This window comes from Peromyscus leucopus, chromosome X (assembly GCF_004664715.2).
Source record: "Peromyscus leucopus breed LL Stock chromosome X, UCI_PerLeu_2.1, whole genome shotgun sequence".
NCBI lineage: Eukaryota > Metazoa > Chordata > Mammalia > Rodentia > Cricetidae > Peromyscus > Peromyscus leucopus.
Window position 1 is genome coordinate 24,845,225 of NC_051083.1, and position 26,399 is coordinate 24,871,623.

Sequence of the window (26,399 nt, forward strand, 5' to 3'; positions counted from 1 at the left end):
TAGGAGGTTAAGGCCATTTTCTGCTACCTAATGAGTTTGAGGCTAGCCTAGGATACATGAAAGTTTGTCCCATCCAAAAAAAGAGTACAAAACTACTTAGCAAAGATTCTGTTCCTCAAGCATCCAGGAGTCTCTGTCATTCATACTGGATTGGCCAACTTATTGGCCTAAATTACCTAAATTAGACAGCCTATTCACCCTTTCACTCAGAAAAGCCACTTCCACTTTTTGTGATCTATTAGACAGATAAACCTGGCTGCAACACAGTGATGAACATGAGTCTTCTCCATATATTCTATTTTAACACCAAATGACTGGAAACTACCCATGTGACCAAAGCCAAGTCAGTCATGATAGTATGTTGCAAGAAATGGCAGGATATCAAAATGCAATTCTGTACAGCTGTTGAAACAAAAAGAGAGACCTCTCTTTGCCCTGCTATGGAAATAACTCAAGGATATATCATGAAGTATGTGTGGGTATGCAGAATAGTACACAGAAAAGGTCACCGTGTAAGATGAGAGAAATACACTCATATCTGCCTTCTACCATTATAAAACTTATTGTAGAAATGAATTTCACCATAGGAGATACACAGTGTACTATATATAGCTTGTAACTTTTGGCAGCTTAGGGTTGACAATGTTTATGTACTCATTAGAGGCTCAAGAAGACCTCTAAAGAAGTTTGTCTTTGGGGATTACAGTAAATTAGCATAAAGATCAGAAATAGAAGGCGATACTCAGAGTTGACTGTTCAATGTTTAAAGCCCCCCGCCCCAGGATAACACAATTAAGACTAAAGCATATCTCAATTGCTTACATACTGTTTCTTTTTTTCCACTTTTTTAAAATACCATTTCACATTCTTTATTTTTATTATATTATATTTCTTAATTAATAATTTATAGAGAGTACTTTAGGATATACAAGATTCCTTCATATGATAGATCAGTGGTACTTAACCTTTCTTTTTATCCCTTTTATTTTATTTTACAATACCATTCAGTTCTACATAACAGCCACAGATTCCCTTGTTCTCCCCCTTCCTGCCCCCCTCCCCTTCCCCCCAGCCTATCCCCCATTCCCACCTCCTCCAGGGCAAAGCCTCCCCCGAGGACTGAGATCAACCTAGTAGACTCAGTCCAGGCAGGACCAGTCCCCTCCTCCCAGATTGAGCCAAGCGTCCCTGCATAAGTCCCAGGTTTCAAACAGCTAACTCATGCATGCAACGAGCCCAGGACCTGGTACCACTGCCTAGATACCTCCCAAGCAGATCAAGCCAATCAACTGTCTCACCTATTCAGACGGCCTGATCCAGCTGGGGGCCCCTCAGCCTTTGGTTCATAGTTCATGTGTTTCCATTCGTTTGGCTATTTGTCCCTGTGCTTTATCCAACCTTGGTTTCAACAATTCTCGCTCATATACATACTGTTTCTTAAAAGGACTCTAAGCTAATGAGCAATTCACCTGGCTAAAATTCAGATAGTTGTACCTTATGTTTTCTGAGTTCAGGCAGAGGATTTGCAAAGGAGCTAACAACAAAGGGATTCTTAACATTCAAAATCTTAATGAAAAAAACAAGAGTAAATAGTAGATTATTCATTTATTTTACAGAGGAATCACAACTTCGTATTCTTGTGTGTTATTGCCTGATTGCATTTGTTAATAAGGAATTCAAAAACTTGTGGATAAAAAACTGTGCAGGGTCTTTTGGTAGCAAATTATACTTGTAAATCTGATGTAAGTTGATCGCTAGAAGAACTCTCACTCTTTGAAGATTAGAATTCACAAATGTATGAAAGAATTAAATGACTCCTCTAATGATAGAAAGTATTAAATGGCAGGGGGGAAATGTGTTTGAAATCAACCAGGGAAGCAATTCATTTTGAAGTATACTCAGTAAAAATTTTTAATAAGAAAAATATGTCAAGTCAGTTTGTACTGGACGAACAAGCAAAGAAGAAGCATGAAAAGGGCAAATTGAAGAATGCTAGACTGGGAAATGTCCTTTCTACCTTGTTTTACTTTTTTGTTACTCAACTATGGCAGTCCTGGGCACCAAAATTTATTATGTCTCCACAGGACAAAGAAAGGAAGACATTTTGCAACCAGCAGAAAAGTGGATGTTCTCTCAGATCCTTCAAGAGTGCAGTGGTTATAGAACAAGTAAAAATGAATGACTTTGATGCAACATCTTAGATTGTTTTCTTAATACATGAAATTCTCCTTCTCTGGCTCCCAGAAGTCTCATTTTCAAAAGAAAATGCAAGTCAATAAGGATTAGTTTGGCTCTTAGAAGGTCAGAGCTAAATATACAAAACTAATAACATGACCCTGAAATAAACAAAAATGTGAAATGGCTCATCTGAGTGGATGATGTAACTAATACTGACATAATTTTCAAGCAGAAAAGCAAAACTAGGTCAAAGCACGTTGGCCTAACATAATAAGCATTTTTGCTTCCAGATTTTTACCATGTAGTCTGTGTCTGCAGGCATTATTGTCTTCTGTTATCAATGTTCGGGGCTGTCACAAACAATTCATGTCTTATCACTCTTTGTTAGTTAAACCAAAACAATGTAGTGTACATGTGAACTGCTCAATTATGACAACTTACATGTTAGAGAGGGGAGAAATATTCACAAAGCGTCTCCTTCTGATGGAAGGATTTAGCAGTAAATGCTCATTATTGTATAATCTATTATCATTTTGATAGTTTGCTGTAATCTACTCAGAAAATCATGACCTTCTCAACTAATTATTATGAGCTTTTTGCCCTTTCCACATAGTCAGACAGAAAGAGCAGTAGCATTAATTTCATTGAAAATGTATTTTTCATTGACAATGGAAAATAATTTCAACTGAATCACACATCAAATAGGCTCCTTTTTAAACATTACTTTCCCCATCACATTTGCCCTAGAAGAACTTACGCTTTTTTCTCCCTTCTATTTGTTCTGCTCCAGTTTCTTACACTATTACTCCAAAGAACAACTGATTAATTCATGAAAAAAATCATCTCACATCATAAACTTTTCATCTAAACAAACATGGTCCTCCCAATTTTTACCATCTGGTATTTTTATATTTGATCTAAAATCAGAGCACAGAAGATATACACAAAGTGGCACAAACACCAACTAAAAGACAATTTGACTACTTGGGTTTTTCTGTTTGTTTGAGATAGTCTCACTCTGTAGCCCAGGTTGATGGGACAAGCTATATAGCACAGTCTGTCCTTGAACTTGTGGCAATCCTTTTTCCTAATTATTCCAAATGCCAAGATTACAGTTGTGATCTACAAGCCCATTTTAACTACTTGGATTTCTAAAAGGGGGTTTTCTTAATGTTTTATAGTAGCATATGTTAATTTTACATATAATGGATTTCATTAGGACATTTACATATTTATAATGGATTTTAACTACATTCCCCCATTCCCCTCTCTTGTTCTCCTTCTATTCCCATTGATGCCCCCTTTTTTGTCTGAAGATGATGCATTCTTTCCTGACTATTCATAAACCAACAACCCATTCTGATTGTCTCAAAACCTACAGGTGGATCTCTGTGAGTCCAAGGCCAGCCTTGTCTACACAGTGCATTTTAGAGCAGCAAGGACTATGTTAAGGAACACTGTCAAAAGAAAGAGAAAGAAAGAAAGAAAGAAAGAAAGAAAGAAAGAAAGAAAGAAAGAAAGAAAGAAAGAAAGAAGAAAAGAAAGAAAGAAAGAAAGAAGGAAGGAAGGAAGGAAGGAAGAAAGAAAAGAAAAGAAAGAGGAAAAAAAGAAATACAGAAATACCCCCTCTGTTGCTGAATGAGCATGGCATACTACTCACCTGGCAAAATAAACCAACTACACTTTTGGCTCTTACCTAAAACATCAAACTAGCCACAGTGTGAACAAGCTTAGCAGATTCTATCTTGGCAATTGGGCTTTGATCAGTTAGAGGAAAGTCCCACATCAGAATTATTTCTGTGCCCCATCAAGCAGAGGATAAGGTAAGTTGCTTGGCATGTTCTGGGCTGCGGCTGGCAGAATCTAAGCGAGTGGCTAAGGAACTACACATTTTAATTTCTTTTGATACTCATTAATTAGTCTTTACTGTACTGTTGACCTTTCAAATGTCCTTTCTTCTCCAGAGCCACTCTGACCTTAGTATTTTCCATTCTCTTTCCTACTAAAATTTACCTCACATGTTTCTGTAAAACATGTGATAATTCTTACTGTGCTTCAGTCCCTGTGTTTGGATCTGAGAATTCAAAGATACTTGAGATGAGACTCTTGCTCTCAGGTAACTCAGTACCAAGATAGGCAGAGCTATGACTGACTAACTGGGAATATTAGGCTATCTCAAATATGAATATGTGTAAGATAGTGCCACAGCCATTTCCTGCTGTTTATTCTAATCCAAATAGATACTTCCCAGCATACAAAGACAGTCCTCACAAACAACCTAAACCCCCACACACCATCATTTCTTCATACTCACTCCCCTGTGGCTCTCTGGCTGTCATATATAAAGGCTCTAGTGAGTCCAGAAGTACAGTCAAGATGCTGAGAGAGGACAAAGAAGAGGTCTGAACTATGAGGCAGACATGCCAGCAAATCCTGTCTGACAAGGTATGACCTGGTCCCTAAATATTGTCTCCTGACAGGGCAGTCATGTGTCTTATAGCTCTGGACTCCATTGTTTGAAATTTCTCACTGTCTGAATATCCCCAATCAAAGATTCATTTTAAGGATTAAAAGACCAAAACAGCTTTAGCTTATCTGTACGTATTCTCTCCCAATATGTCCTGAAGACCAATATCCTAAAGAAACAGAAATGCTGTGTGTGGACAGGGAAGGGGAGGCAGGAGAAGGATGAGAGCTGGACAATTACAAACTCATTATATGTCAAATTAGGCCAGGTAGGGAGACAGGTACCTTGGAGGGACCAGAATATATCAGAAGCGAGAGAAAGGAGAAAAACGAGTCTGACGCTTTTTTTTTTTTTAAATATTGCTGAAAATGGTTTGGTATCAACAAGTATGTTAACTCTCCTGTATTTCCACCTTTTATAATATAGTAACAAGTTCATAAAACTCAGAACTTGATCTTGAATTAATCAGATTGAATCATATTCAAAATAGTGAGTGGTGTGTATATGTATGTGTGTATGTGGTCACGAGCATGGGGCGTGCACATGACTGTGCATGTGCCATCTTCAGGAATATCATTCAGCTGCTTCTTTAAATAATATTTTTATTCATCCCTAGAGAATTATATACAAGCTGGGTGGTGGTAGCACACACCTTTAATCCCAGCACTGAGGAGGCAGAGCCAGGGGTTCTCTGTGAGTTCAAGGCCAGCCTGGTCTACAGAGCGAATTTTATACATGTATAGTGTACGTATAGTTCCATAGATAAGGGTAGGGGCTTTATGAACCCCTTCTCATACATGCTGGAATTTTGACTGTCATCTTCCTCCCTTGAGTCAGTCTTTCATTGGCTTGGAGCTCATTAATTCACTAGGCTGGTTTGCCAGGGCCCCTCCTATTTCCTCCTCCTTAGTGTTGGGAGTACAGTGCATTACCACTCCCAAATTTTTATGTGGGATCCTGGTATCAAGCTCACTTGCTCATGCTTGCAAAGCAAATGTTTTACTGACTGAGCCATCTCCACAAACCTTTCCAAACAGTGTTTCAAAATGTCCATGACATAATTTCTCACTTGAAAATGGTTGCAAACAAAAAATTCTCAGAAAACACTTAGATTGGAGAAAGAAGTTTGGGTAAGTCTAGATAGTATCTGTATAACTATGCATTTCAAAGGTCTAGAAGAAAGGACTATTAAATGTTTTGCCATAAAGAATTGATAATTTAAATAGACAGATACCTTTAACTTGATTATACAATATATAGACGTGTTGAAACATCACATGGATTTCATTAGTATGTACAATTTTTTTATTTCATGCATCAGTTAAAGATTTAAAAACATGATACACATGAAATGTCAGTCAGACCCATTATGTTGCATGCTTACTAAAAATCAATAAATAGTAAAGATGCTCTACAAAGAATATGTGCTCACAAGCTAAAAATTATTAACTTTAAATAAAAAATATATCTTGCCGGGCGGTGGTGGCACACACCTTTAATCCCAGCACTCGGGAGGCAGAGCCAGGTGGATCTCTGTGAGTTCGAGGCCAGCCTGGGCTACAGAGCGAGTTCCAGGAAAGGCGCAAAGGTACACAGAGAAACCCTGTCTCGAAAAACCAAATATATATATATATATATTATATATATATATATATATATATAAAATACAAAATGGAACATAAAGCATTTATGGAGCTGAGCCTTTTTTCTCTGATAAATTAATTTTAATTAAGAAATCATAAATTTCTACAAGTGAACATGGAAGTAAAAATTTACTAAATGTGACAAACATAGATAATTTTGTGGCTCCCTTAGTTCAGTGAAGTTTAGGCTATCATCAGTTTTAAATGGATTTTGACCCTTACATATATATATATATGTATATATGTAGGTAAGAACAAGCAAGCAGTCCTTTTCTCATGTAATAACCTATGTTAAATGGTATAAAAACTGCACAGCAGATTGAAAGTTCTTTGAGGGCAAGGACCATATCAAATCACATTTAGAACAGAAAAGCCATCTGGAATACAATAACCACTCACTGTGTTGCTTTTCTGAATGAACTTAATTCACTCAGTAAATAAAAACTTAGATTAATTCTGTAAGTGCTCAGCAAATGCTGGATGATAAGAAATGGAGAGCCTTGATATTTTATTTGCCATTCACAGTTGGCTGGATATGGAACCTTAAGGAGCCATTTATATGCTACAATAAGGACCACTTTCTGCTTTTGCCTGTCTTTTAAAGCATAAAGGAGATGTTTTCAAAACTTTGGGTTTTGATTTTCTTTTTAGTAAAGTTCCCTTCAGGTACTTGTGTGTCTGGGTGCCACAGTTTTTGAGCTCCTTAATACCACCTTCCGGAAGGCATTAAAGATCTTAAAGTTGTGTTAAATAATATCTTCATCTAGGGGAAAAAACAATCTTTTAAATTCAAGTGAGCATCTAATATTGTGTCCTTTAGTTAAAAGAAATGTATACAACATACTAGTTAACAAGACTCAGTAAATAATCTAAAACAAAAGCCATAAGATGAGTTTGGTGTCAGACGGAAGGAGCTGATAATGAGCCAAAAATCTTCCTCATAAATTTCCTCCTCATATCTACACAGAGATTAGGTTCCAATTTGACCAGGCTGTACTATCCTTGTTTTAATTGCAGTGTATTTGATACTCTTTTCTTTGAATGAATTAGTTTTCATAGCATATTTGGTCAAAAGGTTAAAGAATTGCTAACTAATTACTCTATGTAAGCAGAGTAATCTCTCTGGTTCTGCCCAGGGATGCCTGCAGTGGTGTCCAAGGCCTGGGCTTTTATCATGGAAACTTCAAGTCTGACCCCTGCAGGTAGTTAAGTGAAATACACACCTCCAGCCAGATCCTGCTGTTTCTTTTTGAGTACTGAAAATGACAATATTCATACAAAGTACAAGAGGGATACTGACGACATTGACATATGTTGGACATCTCTTTCATTTTACAGGTTTCTCTGGGAACACAGCAAACAGTTGATTAAGAGGAATTTAAATTGCATTTACAAAATATTCTGTCGTGGTCAGTCATTAATTTTTTTTTCTTATCAAGAGAATGCCAACTGATTTGGATAAACTGGGATACTCAAATCATGTGGATTAAAAATGTTCTGATTTGGCCCCGTCTTTTCTTAATCAAATAAATTACTCTCTGATGAGATATCCTCCCCCAACCCCCTCAGCAATGCAAGGCCCAGGTTTCCATAGCTACCTTGGATGTCTATTTACCACACAAGAGATCAAAGCCAGGAGACATCCACATGCACAGTTAGCCTTAAAACTTGCAGGAATGTCTGTGGATAACATGCAACTACCAATTAACAGATTTGTTTGAAGCCTATGTGGTCCACAGCCAGACAAACTCAGAACATGAGTCAGAGTGAACACGAAGGAAAAACCAACTCAACCAACTCAAAAAATTACTTTGAAATGTCCAACAAATATCTTTAAGTTGACAACTAGTCCTACAATGATAACGTTTCCTGAAAGAGAGGTAGTAGAAAAAAAAAAAAAAAAAAAAAAAACTTAGCATCTGTTGAAGACGTCAAACTTTCTAAAACGTATATAAAAACTTAAAACATCTGTTAAGAGGGAACATTCCTCAGATACATATTTAAAATTCCACATATAGCATTTTCCTATTAGATGTCATAAAAACTGGCTGATCTCCATGTTGGGACAAATGAGAACAGCAACGTCTTCTATACTTTTCAAGGCTTCGATTTCAAAGGAAGGAAATGATGCTGCATATTTGGGACAGAGTGCTGGTAACAGAACAAGAAAAAAAGAAAATTGAAGGAGAGGCTCTGTTTTCATCCCTAGAATGCCTTTTGGGGGCCTCAGCCTACACAGGTAGTCTTTCTGGGTGGGTGAATTCCAGACTTGCCTCTAACTTGCTGTCCTCTTTATATTAACCTTTCTTTGCCTTCACTTCACCATTTGTTCAATGAGGATCAAGTTGCCCTTCATTCTCTCCTGGGGATGTGGTTGAGAAGAAATAGATCATGTTTGTAAAGGACTTTCTAATCCTCTGAGGAAAGATTACCACCAAGACTTTCATTATTAAGCCAGATGTCCTTGGGCATTTTAATTCCAATCTAAAGAATGCAAAATGGGCTGATCAAACTGAGTCACAGCTTCCTTGGATCAGCAGCATCCTAGCTTCACAAAAATTTAGCAGCTGGGAGACCTAGAGACTAAAAAAAGTCATTTCATTTTCTTAGAGTATTTTTCTAAAGTTAACAGGATGCTAAAAACACAAAATGTGTCTCGTAAGGAATTTTCTCCGGAGAATCCATATTTGTTTTTTCCAACTTGAGCATGAAATATTTGTTCTTAGTCTGTGGTGGGACAATGAATGTGACTTGCTATTTGGAGAGGATATTTGCAGTTGTGGGAATGCCATAAGCAAACCTGTTGTTTTTGGCTGGGCTTCTGTAACAGGTGGCCATGTCTTTCCTTTTGCCTGGGAACGTAGCAAATTCCTTCTCAAAGAGGGTTTCAAAAAGTTTTCCACTTATGATCAAAGTGCAGAGAGCGGTTGGCACACAGTTTAAAATTACTTCCTGACAAACACAAGTCAGGTTTATGGTTTTTTTTTTTTTTTGGCATTTTTTAATGTGGCCTTACCCTAAAAGAATTCTATCCTACATGGTTCTTCTGCTGACAACCTGGCAAAACCCCAAACTCTCCTGAACCTTACAGCCCACAAGCAGCCTTCTAATTCTGTTGGCAATTTCTGGCTATCCAGAATTTCTGACTAGTTAGTGCTGGGGATCTCTTCTGGGCTGCCCCACCACTGTTCGGCGTTTGTGCAGCCCTAGGGACAGATCACTTACCAGCCAAAAGATTGAGTTTCATTGCTGAGCTGATGACACATGGATTGGTTTGATAGTTAACCCTGCAAATCCAGCCAGGGACTGCTGGGCTAAGATGACAAATTGGTTGGTGGATGTGACTCCTCTGCCTGAATGAAGCAATAAGGCTCCCCCAAAAGAAACAAGAACAAAGCTATGCAGTAACGCTACCATCCCATGCCCGGTTTCTTGTATGGACTATGATCCTCTAGCCCTCTTGCATCTCCTCCCCAGTTCCACTCTCTTTGCAAATATCCAACACGCAAAAAAAAAAAATTATATACATATCCAGAGATGTGGGATGAAAAGCTGTCCATTCATTAAATAACTAAGGGGTTACTACATGCCTACTTGTACATTTAAAACTTCAATACTGGGCTGTTTTCCAACTTCACACAAATGCCACAGTTACACATGGGAAAAATCATCCCAAGCTCTGGACAGCCTGCCTTAGGCATCAGACAGAGGGAGTGTCACCATTCCAGAGGAACTGTGTGGGCACAAAGATTCTAAAAATTGAGTTCACACACCACCGAGGACAAGACAGGTGGCTCCACAGAGCATCAAATAACTTCTTTGTTCGGGCTTAGGACCTTTGTCAAAAATTTTATTGTGTGCCTGTTCTCTTTCTTACTCCTTTTCAGTAAGCCTTCTTGGTCCCTTTGCCCATCCTATGTGGTTGTTAGAAATTCAAAGAATGAGGTTGGTCTATAAGATTGAAAAACTTAGAGAAAGCCAGCCTCTGCACCAGTCTCCAGTTAGGCAGAGGCAATTTGCTGAAAGCACACAGTTTTTCATGTGCTTTTCTGCATTCGCTGGAATTTGCCAAGTATGATCCCATAAGAGCAAAGTGGGAAACAAAAAAAAAAAAAAGTTGAAGGTCTTTGCTCCTGATCATTCTGGTGAGGACTCTGCTTTACCTCTAGAAACAAGAGCTGAGAGACAGAAAGTTGTAAACCCCCTGGCCCAGCCACTAATGAGAAGGTTCACTTTCCCCTAAAGTGAGCACTATGGGGTGGAGCACATCCAACCCAATTGGAAGAAAAAGGGGAAGAGCTTTTCCGGTGGTGGCAAAACAGATGCTCACTTTCCCACCATGAGTTACTCAGCTCGGGCAAAAGTAGCATTCCTCCCTTGCAATTTCTGCCTTTCCCAGTCAATGGAAGACTTTTCTAGTCTTGTCTTCTCCGATGAGCATCAATCATTGTTTTGAAATATTTACGTGAGATTTTTACTACAACTGTGATAGAGTTGTAAATTACACCCTCTTCTAGGCTTTCTAATCCAGTCTTTCCTTTTCTCTTGTTTCTCAACGGCAAAGCTATAAAGCTCATAAACCTCCACCTAGGTTGATAAGGAATTTTATCCCCATGCCCTGGAGCAACGGAAGAAGCTGCTGGCTTAGAATTCTTACAGAGAAATACTTGAGAAATCCCCAAACTCTCCGTTCATTACTTCCAAGATTGCCTTTTTCCATCCATGAGCAATACAACTCCTAAAATTCTAAAATGTTTTTTGCAAAAAGTCTGTATACACCCTCCACCCCACCCCCCACCCCCGCTGGAAGAGCTGCTTGTTCCATTCGGACTGGTTTCGCCTTCTCAGCTGCTTACACACACTAAAGTGCTCAGAATGTGAAAGCAAAATAGGATAAGGGTCCCCGTGTAATTCTTTGTCAGGCTATGCAGTTGTCTTCATTCTAACCTAAAGCATAATAGGGTAGAGGCTAAAAGCTTGAGATGAATCCAGCACAATACATTCCAGAGGCCGGCAAACTGGAATTGATTTGCATATTGTACAAACCGCTTTGAACCTTCTACAAAGACTGCCTGACATCAACAACCACTCTTAGAGGCAAAACTTGGCATGGATAGTAAGGACGAGACATTGGGAAGACAGCAGGTGATGTGTTTTCTAAGGTAGCCTTAAGAAGAAAACGCAGTTCCCTCTTTCCATCTAATGGATTTGCTGGAAACCATGCATTTCATCACTCCACAGGCAATCAGGAGTAACAGGTCGCAGGGGTCCCAAGCTAAATACCTCCCTCCGTGGCTGGCGCCAGTGCAGCTACAACCACAACCCTCAAGCTTACCTGCCTCATGTTTAGAATTCCATGACCCATCCGGCAGGGAGCGAGCTGCGTGGAAGCGCACCCGCAGGCTTCCAAGCGCAGACACCAAAGCCGGCAGAAAAGCCCACAAGACAAAAGCAACTCGGTGGAATCCACAGGCAGCAAAGAGCACGTTTTTCGTCCCCCTCCCTTTTTATTCTTTGATCTGCTTCTATACGCACTCTACCCAAGACAATGTCAAGTTTCTCAACCTTTCCTTTTCCAGCCTATGAAAAGTCGGGCGCAGGCTAGCTAGGACCGCCTGGCTCTTATTTCAAATCAGTTCACAGGGACGTCGCAGGCGGCGGGCTCCGGTCGCGGAGTGTCTCGCCAATCAGGAGTAGGGGGTGGACCTGAGAGCAGGAGAGGCTGCCTCTACCAGGATTAGGGCAGCTTTCAGGAGTCAAATGACTGGAAGCAGCTGGATGTAGTGTCAGAGCTCCCAAAGTAAAGGATGAATTCTATTCTTGTCTAACAGAACTGCATCTGCTCAAAGCTTAACTAGCTCCGGGCCCTAAATCTTTGCACTTTAAGAGCCCCTTAAAAGCATTAAAGCATTTGAGAGGTGCAGAACTATTTCAGCGAGAAAACCTCAACCCTCAGGACCCAAGGGCATTTTTAAAAGTATATCTTGCTCTGGATACCTAATTTTGCAAAAACAGTAGAGAGTAAACCACATTGCTGTGAGTACCACTTTAATTGAAACAAGCTATCAAGAAACAAGGTGTTACCCACCCCATCTCCATGGAAACTCTATATCCAACCTATGAAAGGCAAATATTAATGGGACTGGGCACACAAACATTTTGAAGTACAGCAAGTGAAGAAGAATCTTTACCGCTGGTGATTGAAAGCACAATATAAGAACAATAAACAGACATTTAGTTAAGAAAACTATTTTTAAAATAAATGTGTCTATCTCTCACGGTTGTTGACTGTAACAATGCCAATCTGCTAAACTCACAAACACAGACAAGAAAGGCAGAACTATCTGGCTTCTTGGAAAGTTCAAGCCCAAGTTAAGGAAAATTTCCAAAGTTTTCTTTCTGAACTCCCAATAAAAATTGTAACCCTCTTCAAGTTCCTATGGATATGATTTCTATGCAAATCTGACTCTTGGATTTAAAGATAAATGTAAACTGAGTTACAGACTGCTTTTGTAGAGCCAGTTTTATACACACACATATACATATACATATATACATATACATATATACATATACATATATATATTCCAAACAAGTGACCACAGTGTGAGGATAATCTAATAAATATTTTCAGTTTTGCAGTATTAGAGAAGAAAAGCTTAGCAAATAATAATTTACTGGCTTCAGGACTGCTGGAAGTGTGGTTCAATATGTGTGAGCTTGGCTGGGTTCTCTGAGATTTTGGCAGCAGGGCATGGCACCTGGGATACCATAGCTCTGTCTCAGCTCCCCACTGAGAAATTTTAGAGTCCCCCTAATCATACCAGCTGCCTTCGATCTACTTATTCATTCTTCCTACCCTTTCACTATGGCCTAGGCCAAAGCTTGCTTACCCTTTTGAAATGATGATACCATACTACCAAGTCATCGAAAACACATAAAAGAAACCTCATAATGTTTAAAATAAGTTTATAACTTTGCATTGCAACACATTCGTTGTTATCCTTGGCCACACACAACCTTAGGGTCATGGGTTGGGTTGGACACACCTGGAAGATCAAGGCTTCTAAACTTTGAAAGCACTGGCATTTGCAGACAAATAGCTCCCCACCATGGACCTGGTCAGTGCATTGTCAAATATTTAGTAACATCCTGGCCTCTGCCCACTAGAAGCCAATACCTGATCAATATTATCTAAAGATATTACTGAATGTCCCCTAGGGCGCAAAACCAGTGTTTGGTAAAAACCAATTCTCACTTTAAGTGTAGGAGACTCTCTGGGGTGATTGTTAAACATGTTAAACCTCAGGCCCCTGGTTCAAGAGAATCTGATTGAGTGAGTAGGTGTGCCAAGGATGCTGGGGATCCACATGTTTCCCACACCCAATGGGCTCTGGTTCACTTTAAGAGATCCTGCATCTACCTTGGCCCTAGGTATATCTGAGCTCAGGATGTAAGAAGATACCCAAGGCTGCTGCTGCTACTAAACACCACTGGAGTTAGACCCTTGCCATATCATACAACTACTGATTCCAGAGAACCTTTACCAATTGTGTATTGGCATCACTTGAAAGGTAAGTGCAAACTAAGATTTCCTCTCTTAAGTTCTGTGTCCTTTCAAAAGTTCTTTCAGTTTTCTCCTCGTTTGATCTAATATCCCACCACTCTATAACCACAAATGTCAATATTCTTTTGTTGTTTTCCCTAAAGCCCCAAAGAAAGTTAATCTCTTACCTCCTTCTATGTTCTTACATCAGTTTAGATACATCCAGTTGTATGCAGGTAGATGTTTAACAATGAGCACTCAAAAGTAAATAATGAGTAAATAAATAAATGCCAAGGTTTATAGTACTCTATCGCAAATTCCTACGAATATAAAGACTGCACTCCTTTGCCACAGTAAGGGGACAAATGAACTTGGAGAAGAACTGCCCCCACTTAGAAGGTAGCACATATCATCTGAGGAAAACACGGACCATCTCTGCTTTTGCACTTCCTTGCTTATATTCTCTCACTCTCATTATAACAGAAATGTCTCAAGGACAGGAATGATGTCTAATTCATCTTTATAACCTAAGCTACTTCCATCACAGTTGCCATGAATGGATATTTGTTGAACAAAAATGATAATTTTCCTAAAACCAGGGAGACCTGTCACTGCCACATCAAGGAAGGGAAAGAATCTTTTGAGAAATAAACACAAATATCATAATTTGTTATCCATTTTATACTTCTGGCTATAAGCACAACCTCCTCTCCCACCTTTTATATTTCTTGTAGGTTTATTTTGTGTTATGTGTATGAATGTTTTGTCTGTGTGTATGTATGTGCATGTGGTGCCCACAAAGGCCAGAAGATGATGTCAGAACACAGGAACTGGGTGGCTGTTATCCCCCATGTAAGTGCTGCAAATCAAACCCAGGTTGCAAGTGATCTTAACTGCTGGGCTATATCATCAGCCCTGCCATGTTCTATCTTAACACTCCCACATGTGAGTTACATTTTGGATTGAAAGAGGAGAAATGAGCTTCATATAAAGTCCCAACTGTATTGATGTATTCCTGAGAAAATATGTTTCATCCCTTTACATCTGTATACCTATATATCATCTCAGCTACAGAGCAAAGATCTCTTGGAAGAATACATATGATAATGTCTGGTAGGTCTATGTAAGGGTGATTCCTCAAGTAAGAACATCAGTTATTGCTGGGGCTTACTCTATAATTGTCTCATGTATTAGGAAAAAATGTTAATAGTTCTGTTATTAACAAACACCCTTTATGAGTACCAAGTAAGAGCTAAGCACTTTGACTGCATTCAACTAATGTGCACCATTTTATGTCTACCCAAGTACTAGAAAGTTACCATTACCTTTGAGGCAGAGTAAGTAAATTAAGACTCCATCTTTATAAATGATTGTACCAAGAATCAGGGTACCAGATTGGAACTCAGTTTGGTGACTGCTCTGGTTTGAACATCTGTGTCGTCCTCAAATCCATATGCTGAAATTCTAACATCCAAGATGATACAATAGTGAGGCTTTGAGGAGGTGATTGGGTTAGGAGGGTTCTATCCTCAAGGATGGAATTTGTATCCTTATAGGAAGCCTAAGAAAGCCTGTCTGCATTTTCTGACAAGTAAAGACAAAGCAACAGGGATCCTGTAGCATGAATCTTAAAGAGTCTTATTAATAAAAACAAACCTGAGCCAGGTATTGGGGTGAATGCTGAAAGATCAGAGAAACAGAACTAGCCACAGTTTCCTCACCTCGCCAATTCCTCAGCTGATTCTGTTTCCTCAGACTGGAAGCCTCTGAGTTCTCATCCGAACGGGTCTCTGCTGAACTGTTGCTCAAAAGTCTAAAAACTTAACCAGCTATAGTTCCTGGTCCTCATGCCTTAAATACCTTTCTGCATCCTGCCATTACTTCCTGGGATTAAAGGCGTGAGTCACCATGTTTGCCTGTTTCCAGTGTGGCCTTGAACTCACAGAGATCCAGGCAGATCTCTGCCTCTGGAATGCTAGGATTAAAGGCGTGTGCTACCACTGCCTAACTTCTATGTTTAATATTGTGGCTGTTCTGTTCTCTGACCCTAGATAGGTTTATTAGAGTGCACAATATTTTGGGAAACACAATACCACCACAGGATCCTCTGTGAGGCAGAGAGCCAACCTTCACTAGACATTGAGCCTATTAGCATCTTAGTCTCATAATTCCCAGCCTTTACCACTGTGAGCAACAAACTTATACTGTTTATAAATGGTCCAGTCAGGTATTTTGCTAGTAGCCTGAACAGTGTTATACAGTACAGTGTCTCCACAAATGATTCTAAAAACCTCTAGAGGAAAGTGAACAGTAGAAATAAAGTCATCCCTTTCATTCAGAAAATAAATGCAACATAAATACAACCTTCAAATTTTTCAGATGAAATCAATGGTCCTATGGGGTTGTGCATTGAGTGAGAATTTCATCTGCCTGTTGGAAACAGTAAAAGGAAGTGAGTAGGAAACTTGAGGTACCTAAGAAAAGGGTGTTCTAGTCCGAAGTCTGTGATTAACAATGTTTTCAAGTGTTAGTTGAAGGAACATTTTAAATCTTCATAGGTTTTCCTCAAAAGAGAAGCCCCAGTGATAATCCTCTGTTTTTTATGTGGGTTTGGTTATAACCATACCTCTGAAGCATATCTCACGTAGATTCCAGAGTGACAGGCCATACTTGAACACAGGTAGACACTGGTACACATTGCCGGAGGATAACTACCTGTGTCACTCTTTGTGAATGTTTGCATGAGTAAAAAATGGTTGAATATCAGCCACTTTATATTGGTCAACTATGTTTAGAAAAAAGGGAAGTGATCTGAATCAGAAAGAAAACAAGTCCAAGTATGGAGAGAGAATTTAAGACACTATGCCTTAAGGAGAGACTTTCATGCAAGACAGAACTAACTACTCACTTGTCAGGATTTGAAATAAAATAAGCTTGATGTTTCATCACTCGGAAATTAAACATTAAAATATATCACCTTATTTCTATTCAGATGTTTTAACATGTGTTTTAGTGTATGTGCTTCCTAAATGCTGAGATTACAGATGCATGCCACAAATCCCAGGCTTTGAGTTTAATTATGGTTTACTACTTAATAAGTGTGTGCATTTAAGAGGTAGAAAGATCTTGACAGCTTCTGTTGTAATCAAATATGGATGATTCTTTATTCTCTTCCTTTTAAAAATTTGGTAAACCTTTTATGCTCGGATTTAGAGAGGGATTTTGCTGGGCTGTATAACCTGCCCTCAAACATTTGGGCTCAAAAGATGCTACTGCCCCAGTCTCCTGTTCATTTCAGAGAAACCTCACCTTTGCTATTAAGCCTTTCACTTGACTGGATGGGGCTCACCCATATCATCAAGGATAATCTACTTCACTTAAAATCAACAGACTATAGATGTTAACATCAACAAAATAGCTTCAGGTCAAGCTAAGATCAACTGAGTACGATGGCTAGCCGAAGTGACAAAGACAAACCATCACAAGGCTTGAACTCAGATATTTGTATGTCCCTTGTAACAAGAAGTGCAAAGAGTGTATGGTCAATTATCTAATAAATATCCATAAAAATGTTAATAGTTACAAAATATTTAACATCTATTATTAGAATATACTCTTCTTTATACATAATGAAAAATTTTCTAATAGATTTATTATATTCTTTTCAACTGCAAGATAAGCAACATAAAAAATTGAGACTAAGTGATTTCTCACAATTCCACACCAAGGCACACTATCAATCGTCAGGATAGAATATAATTGTTTTCATACCAACACTCAAAAAAATTTCAACCCACATACTCTCTTTGGAAATCACTCAAAAATATGTTTTAGCAAAATGAGGAAATTAAGCCAGAAAAGATGGAGTCATTGAAACTGAGTAAACAGAATAATCACCCATAAAAAGAAACAAGAGATGTTTAGGACAATAGATTCCTCATACAAGAAATGTTCCAATCAGGGGCTGGAGAGTTGGATTCGTGGTTAAGAGCACTGGCTGCTCTTCCAGAGGACCTAGGTTCAATTCCTAGTACCCACATGGTAGCTCACAGCTGTCTGTAATTCCAGTTCCAGGGGATATGACATCCTCACACAGACATGCATCCAGGCAAAACACCAATTCACCTAAAATAAAAATAATTATTGAAAAAAAGAAATGTCCGAATCAAATGCTAGCAGTAAGAGATAGTAGAGAGGACTCTAGAAAGAAAACAATGACACTGACATTATCTTTGAGGACAAACAAGTACTCATAAATATAAGTAAAATTTGAGACTATTCATAACTCCAAGAAAACAAAAGAATAAAAGAGTATTGTCGCAGAAAACTCTTTAGCTTGACAGTGAACTCTGATACACAGTAGCAGAGACTATGTTGTATTCAATCTAGTATCCATATTTCCTTTGTTGGTTTGTTGATTTTCTGAGACAAGATCTTTCAAGGTCTTGCTGGTCCTGGCTCACCTTGAACTTGCAATCTGCCTGCCTCTCAGGATCTTGAGTGTTGGGATCATAGACGTGGACACCAAACCTATTTTTCTCTGGTCTTTCTTTCTCTCTCTAACATTTTCTTGCTCTGCCTGTATGCATGTGTGCTCATGTGTGCATGTATATGCAGAAGTCAGAGGACAACTATGCTGTCCCTTCTGAGGTACCATCCACCTTTTTACATTTTTTGAGACGAAGTTTCTCACTGCCCTGGAACATACCAAGTGTGTTAAGCTTGCTGTCCAGTAAGTTCCCAGGGATCCACCTTTTCCTCCTTTCACTTCTCTTTCTTCTATATCTTCTCCCTCTCTCCCACTTTTCCATTCTCCCTTCTTTTTTTCAGTCCTTCCTTCCTTTTTGATACTAGAGCCTGAACACAGGCAAGGAAAACTTCCTTCTTGGTCATATAGAGACTATAAAGATGATATCTAAAATTCAGAAGTCAATAAATAGCATTAAAAGCAGATTTTGTGAAATGAGAAAGTACATAGCAAATGGAATATTTCCCAGTTGAAAATGATTTCCCTAGGGTGGAATGGGATGAGGCAGGGATTCTGTTTTTCATTATGAGACTTTAATACATTTGCATATAACCATGCATTACTTTGATAAAAATTAAAATCAGTTGATAAAAGGACAGTGGGTGGTTATTAAATCAGTTTCTTGTCCTTAAATTCACTTTATTTAAACTGGTAATGTTTCACAATTATCTGGCCAATCGTTTCTGCCTAATGGCCTCCCCTCAATCCCCAGTGTAATGCTACCACCTCATGCATAGATGAGGTGATAGGCATTTCCTGTTTCTCCCACCACAGCTTTAATTTACTCACGATTTATGATTGATTCACTGTGTGCAGAAAGAGATCCATACATTACTTCCAAACTATTTTAGATATTCCATTTTTTCTGCTTTCCAGGAGTGAAGATTCTACAACCCATATACCTTTGTAATTTGTTAGACTAATCTAAACCCCCTTTTTAACTTTATTTCTAACTGGCATCATTTTCTATTTAAATACTGTATTTTTGTTGTAGATTTATGTGTGGTTTGGGATAGCTGGAGAATCTTGTCCATATTATAGCCATTTTACCTCCTAGGGAGTGGCACAATTTGAAAGCATTAGGAGTTGTGGTCTTGTTGGAGTAGGTGTAGAGTAAGGGTGGCTTTGTTGGAGGAAGTATGTCACTAAGGGTGGGCTTTGGGGTTTCAAAAGCTCAAGCCAGGCCCGATGTCTTCCTCTTCATGATGCCTATGGATCTGGATGCAGAAGCCCCAGCTACTTCTCTTGCACTATTTCTGCCTGCTTGCTGCTCCCCACCAAGATGACAATGGAGTTAAACCTTTGAAAATGGAAGCAAGCCCCAATTATATACTTTTCTTTATGAGTTGCCCTGGTCATGATATCTCTTCACATAAATAGAACACTGACTAAAGACATATGTTAATGCCCAAAGGTTTTTGTTGTTGTTGTTCTTAGTATTAGTGATTTAAAAAGTTCACTTTTAGATAAGCATGGTGGTATATACCTTTAATCACATCATTTGGGAAGCAGAAGCAGGAAAATCTCTGTGAGTTTGAGGCCAGTCTGTTCTACAGAGTGAGTTCCCAGACAATCAGACTAACATAGACCCTGTCTCAAAAAATTAACCTTTGTGCATCATATCTCTTTTTGTGTCTGTGCTAGAAACATTCAAATCAGGAGGCTTTACTTACAACCATGTGGACATAAGGTAAACGTAAATTGTACTGAAAAAAAGCTTTCAACAGGATTTGTGCTCCTGGCTTATGAAAACTCAGTACTTATATTTATATTGCTACATCTCAAATATACAGAAAGATTGTCAGGATGGCAGTGTTGTTAACAATTGGCAAATACCCTTTCCGACTTCATTCAAAGTGCCTGTGCTTAGATTTAAAATGAAGGTAAAGCTATAGAATGATTATGAGTAAGGATTTACACATCTCTTTTTTTGTTAGATATATCAGGTTCCTTGTCATTCTTATTTAATAGCTAAGGAAATAATATTTGCCCCATTTATTTATCATTGGACAGCTTTTCCTCTGCTGAGAACCACTTGTGAAATTTTACACATACTGAGATAGGTTTTCCTGTATTGTACCTCTGTGCAAGATAAAGATACCAACTTGTTTCATGGGAAGAAATGCAATATGTATTACAGAGGTCTTAATGTCTGAGAAACTATACCAAATGAAGCTTCACTTTATCTTCTTAAATTATTAATTTACAAATGTAAGTGCTTTTTACTTTTGATATGATTGCATGGTGACAGTATTTGAAATCATTATTTTTTACTTTATTGGTCTTTTGAGATGGGGTCTCTGTGTAGTCCAGGGTTGTCCTCGAACTCGCTCTGTAGACCAGGCTGCCTGCCTCTGCCTCCTGAGTGCTGGGATTAAAGGTGTGCATCACCACTACCCAGCTTGAAATTATTTTAATGTGAATAATTAAGTAACTTCAAATATAGTATAAAATAACTCTATTCATGTTTGTACCATTATCTAAAGTGAATCAAAATTTCTTCTGGTTTTTCTTTCCTCTATATTTGTGGAAGGGGGATAATTTTGTTAAGGTCACCTTTAGAAACCAACCAATTGTCACATAAATGAACTCATCTTCACTTTGACAAAATTAATAAGCCCAGTTAAGGGATTTCAAAACCACCTGATTTAGTACATGCTAACAAGCCCGGAGAAGTGCTACTTGGTAAAATAAAAACCTCAGGAGGTATTTATTCTGAACTCAAATGAAAGCAATAAGATAGAGGGCTCTATTATCTATCACAGACCAGTTGTGCACTGGGCCCCCACAAAGATGCAGCAGGTACACAGCTGCTCCTTGGGAAACTGGGCTCTGGGACCTGTGGTCTTTCTGGCAGTGATACTGCCACCCTAGTAAAGATGCCTTTCCTTTTCAAAAACAGAGGAACTAAATTGCAGAGCACCCATGACTGGTCCCCAACCCCCATCTCCTGTGTCTTGTATTAGGGTAATATGACTCAGCACATACATCCTGACATGGTTGTGGAATCCCCAATCTCAGTGTACCTACAAAAGTCTTTCATGCTGCATCAAGATAAGCCAAGAGTTTGCCATTTTACTTTGAAAATAAGTTAAAGCACTTCAGTAATTTTTATTTATTTTAATGGCTAGCTGCATTTAGTCTGTGACCATCCAGTCCTTGTTAGGTGAGAAAGAAACAATTCATGTGCCTATTGAAAGGGAAGTATTTCTGGGAGAGATGTACTTCTTGTGCTAGTCCAGACAGGATGTGAATTTTTGGGGCTATTTTTGGAGAACTGTGAATGGGGTTTTCTTTCACCATTCAGAATTTCTAAATGGCTTTCCCAATAGAATACAGCTTTGTGATTCATTTTTCACAGTGAAGAACACGTCTTTGGAGTTTTGTCCTTACTTATCATCAGTTGGTTCACAAGTGGTGTTAGCCATCCATTTCATTAGCAGCATATAAAGACTTGCAGATCTGCATGAAGTGATTTGCATTGTTCCCAGGACATCCAAAGAGCCCTAACATGGAAACAAATGCCTCCTATATGAAAACCTGACTGGGCATGGTGGCTCATGTCTGTAAACTCAGCACTTGGGAAACTGAGGCAGGAAAATAGCCATGTGTTCCAGGCCAGCCTCAGATAGAGTTAGGCCCTATCTCATTAAAAAAAGAGAGAGAAAAAGGAAGTAGAAGAAGAGAAAGAAGAAGAAAAGGATGAGGGGGGAAAGAAGGAGGAGTGCTGTGGATATTGCTCTATATAAATAAAACACTGATGGCCAGTGACCAGGCAGGAAGTAGGTTGCCAGGCAGGAAGTAGGTGGGACAAGGAGAGAGGAGAATTCTGGGAAGCGGAAGGCTGAGGAGGAGACACTGCAGCCACCGCCAGGGCAAGCAGCATGTGAAGACACTGGTAAGCCACCAGCCACGTGGCAAGGTATAGATTTATAGAAATGGGTTAATTTAAGATATAATAACAGTTAGCAAGAAGCCTGCCACGGCCATACAGTTTATAAGTGATATAAGCGTCTGAGTGATTATTTTATATGTGGATTGTGGGACTGCGGGGCTTGGGGAACCTGGAGAGAAGCCCTCCAGCAACAGAGGAGACATAGGAGAAGCAGGAAGAAATCTGGAGTCTTAGCTTTGTGATCTCCACGCTTGAGAGGAAGAAGCAAGAGAATCATGAATTCTATTTTAGCATGGGCTACATGGGGAGACACCATCAAAAGGGGAGGGCAAAAAGATCTGAGGAAACTCTCCTGTCTTAAGCTCATACTAACACAAAATGCAGCAATATACGTTTTTTTATACAAGAATGAACAATCCTTCATTCTATAAATATTACTGAGCATCTCCTGCATGCTTGTTGTCCTATGTGTTGGTGATTTAGGAAGATACCAATAAGCTACAAGCTGCCCTCATGAATAGAAGGAGATAGAAAAATAAATCAACAAATACATTAAAATTGATCTCATAGTGATAGGGATGATATAAGTGATATAGCAAGTTCTAGTGGGATGGGTACGTGTTTTAAGGGAACATTTCAACAGAGCCCTAAGGAAAGAGAAAGCAAGACTTTCAGCTCTGTAACAGGGTAAGAGGGAGAGGCAGTTTGCCAGCCCAGGGCAAACAGACTAATTTAAAGGATCTGTCCTGTCTGGAAGGGAGTTAATGAAGGTGAAGGTGGCAGGTATAGAAGCTAAGGTCTCTCTCTCTCTCTCTCTCTCTCTCTCTCTCTCTCTCTCTCTCTCTCTCTCTCTCTCTCTGTGTGTGTGTGTGTGTGTGTGTGTGTGTGTGTGTGTGTGTGTGAATGTGGAGTATTTTTCCACATTCAGTAGGGTTCTTAAATCACCAGAAGAACTGGGGTGCTCGGTGCAACAAAACCAGGTGACACACGAGATTTAGTGCTGAGGGATAATAACTAATTGATACTTTTAGCTAAGTGGGACTTCTGTGAGAAAGCAGCTGGCAAGGTGAATTTTAGAAAAGGCTAGGGAGGCTCCCCCTCCCCCCCAGTAGGTAGGAGATGGTAGGGAAGTCATCAGGTATGGTTGTGTGCAACTAAAATCATAGTACTTGGGACTTGGAGGCAGGATATGACAAGTTCCAGACCAATCTGGTCTAAAAAGAAAAGGAGGGCTGGAGGTAAGGAAAGGAAAGGATCAAGGGAGGGAAGATGTAAGGGAGGGAGAGGAGGGAAGGAGAGAGGAAGGGAAGAACAGAGAGAGGAAGGAGGGAGGGAGGGAGGGAGAAAGGGAGGGGGAAAGAGAAGGAATTTCACAGAGTGACACTGGAGGTCAGGTGACTTGTGGCTTTCTGATTATGGTTTAATAACTGCATGGAAGAGTCTCATAATGAGAGAGAAGGCCAGGGTGCCTTCCACGATTCTCTATTGAAACAGCTCGAATGATGGAATTGGCAATTACTGAGATGGCGCTAAATGCCATTATGTTTTTTTTGTAAAATATTGTGAACATAAATGTTAATACAAGTGTGCCCCTTTCCTCTTGATATTCTGCATTTTGTTGGTTTAATTTATAGGACCCCTGCCTTACTGATAACATAAGAGGGCAGAGAAAATAAATTTCTCCTAACACTTGTTATTCAGTGAGAAGGTGAAGTGGGCAGGTTCCTAAGGCACCCTTTTATCTTACCTCAATCTGCCAACTATACACAACATTCCTCTCCTGATTTTTTCTTGTATCCCATGTCTTATGATCCAACATCATATGACATCACCATAAGAAAAGCTATTTCATTAGAGACAGCATCCTGGAAAATAGGATGGCTTCTCTCAGTTGACCTCAAAAAGAAGGGCTATGCAATAGGACATGATGATTTACCCTTTCTGGTTAGCTCCCCTTCCTTCCAAGTCCTTCATGAAATGACCACTAATGATTAATATATAAAAATAAATGAAGGCTCTTTCTAAAAAAATGATAGGCATGATGCATGAAGGAAGAAAAGAATATTGATACTTATTCTAAATGTCTGAAACCTAAGATTATTCAAGTATATCATGCACTTTGACTATTCTCTATCTTCCCCTGTGTGTGTGTGTGTGTGTGTGTGTGTGTGTGTGTGTGTGTGTGTGTGTGTGTTCCATACACTGGGTATGGTGGCATATGAGTATAATTCCAGACTTTGAAACTTTGGAAGTTAAGGCAGGAAGATCAAGAATTTCAGAATTTGAGCAAGATCCTGTTACAATTAAAAAAGAAAAGACTGAAATGCCACATGTAAGAACATACTGGTAATAAAGAAGATTTGGAAGCATCTTACTAGAAATGAGCACATAAGCTATAACTTTCATAAAAGCCCCTTCTCTTAAATCATGCTCTTAGTTATATTTAAGTCCAAGTAATATCTCCCATAGTTAATGAATATGGTTTCATCTCAAGATGAGTATCCTTTTGGATTCTATGCCTTTAACAAAGGTGTTGCTATGGAAACATTTTTTTTTTAATTGAGAGGTGGTAGTTTAAAGTCTGCAACAATTTAGTAAAGTATACCTGGTCTAAGGGTTATATTAATTTAACCACCTGTCTTTAAAACTAACAATTTTGTCTTAATACAATTGCTGTGTGCATTTGACACACAGTTTTTACAAGCAGTTAAAAAATGGCATGGGAGCTCCTTGAGGAACAGCAAGTAAGATAATTCTGACATGCCTAACTGCAGTTCAATCAGTATATGTTCCCCTTGCCTGGAATTCGTCTGTTCTTGGCATGTTTAATAATGAGTCATATAGTGCATTTGGAAGGTGATAGGGCCACCTCCCAGGGCCCAGGGCCATGTTGTGATTTTCTGTGCCCAAGTCCCCTGTCTTTGTTCAGACAGGTTGCTAAGGCATCGCACAAAGCTGACCTAATGCTACTTCAGTGGGTCCATTTTTCTTCTGTGGCTCAGTTTGCATGTGATATTTAGGAAGTCGACTGTCAGGCATGCAAATTGAGAGAAAAATATGCCACATTAAATCATGATGGTTTAATAAGGTATTACTCATGGGTAAAAGGCTTCTGGTATTCTTTCTCCCGTAGGGACAAGTTGAAAAGTATAACCTGTTACAGAGAAGAGATCCAGCACTTTTACTGGAATTCCACTTCTGTCAAAGCACTTAGTGAAATATGTTCTAAGGACACAGTATGGCTACATTTTTCTATTTGAGGCTATAAGTCACCAGGTATCCCTTTAGTCATGCGTATTGTTGATCTTGACTATTATATAAGACTGGGTGCAATCTTAAGACACAAATATCTATTTCAAAACATTTAGTGATAATTCCTCTCTGTAGACATAATGATACTAAAACCTTTAAAATGTTTCATGGCCTCTCGAGAACTTCTTTAGAAAGAAAAATACATAATTAAAAACTTTTTTTACTATAATAAAAATTAATAGAAAAATTTCATCTCAGTTCAGTTGAACAGTCTATAGTAGTCATACATTTCAGTCTTATTCAATTTGGTGTAGAATTTTGAAAAAAAAAAGCAATTGCAATGGTTAGATTCCCCAAGTCATCTATACAGTTTGTTGCAAGAAGAGGAGGAGGAGGAAGAAGAAAAAAAGCAGAATGAAGGGAGCAAGGGAGGGAGGGAGAGAGGGAGGGAGGAGGGAGGAAAGGAAGGAAAGAATGAAAAGGAAGGATGGAAGGAAGGAAGGAAAGAAAGAAACAGAAAAAAAGGAAAGAACAAGGCATTCATTAATGTAGAATTTTCAATGGCTTCCAAACTGTATACCCTTTTCTTTCTTTTTGAACTTGGAAACAGAGTTTCATGTAGCTCAGACAAGCTCGAAACTCACTATCTAAACTAGGATGACCTTGAACTTCTGATCCTCCCACATCTACTTCTCCAGGGCTGGGATTACAGCCATGAGCTTCAGTGCTGGAGATCAAAACCAGGGCTCCAAGAATGCTAGAAAAGCACTCTGCAGCCTTTATTTCTTAATGCAGTGACTTACTTTCCTAATTATGGCACATTGTAATTAGTAGCATGTGAACCAAAACAGGTGTTTTCAGTGGTGTCTTAGTCAGTGTTCTGTTGCCGT

General features: G+C 39.0%; 1 protein-coding gene across 4 annotated transcripts in view; it reads right to left on the minus strand.

The window, feature by feature from the left end:
* Positions 1–26,399, minus strand: part of Mid1 (midline 1) — a 337,431-nt gene that overhangs the window by 149,018 nt on the left and 162,014 nt on the right. Inside the window, exon 1 of one of the 4 annotated variants that reach the window (XM_028885942.2) lies at positions 11,624–12,377. The exons of the other annotated variants lie outside the window; for them this stretch is intronic. The gene's annotated coding sequence lies outside the window, so the exon portion shown is untranslated. Of the gene's footprint in view, positions 1–11,623; positions 12,378–26,399 lie in introns of those variants that run through there. 4 annotated transcript variants of the gene reach the window in all.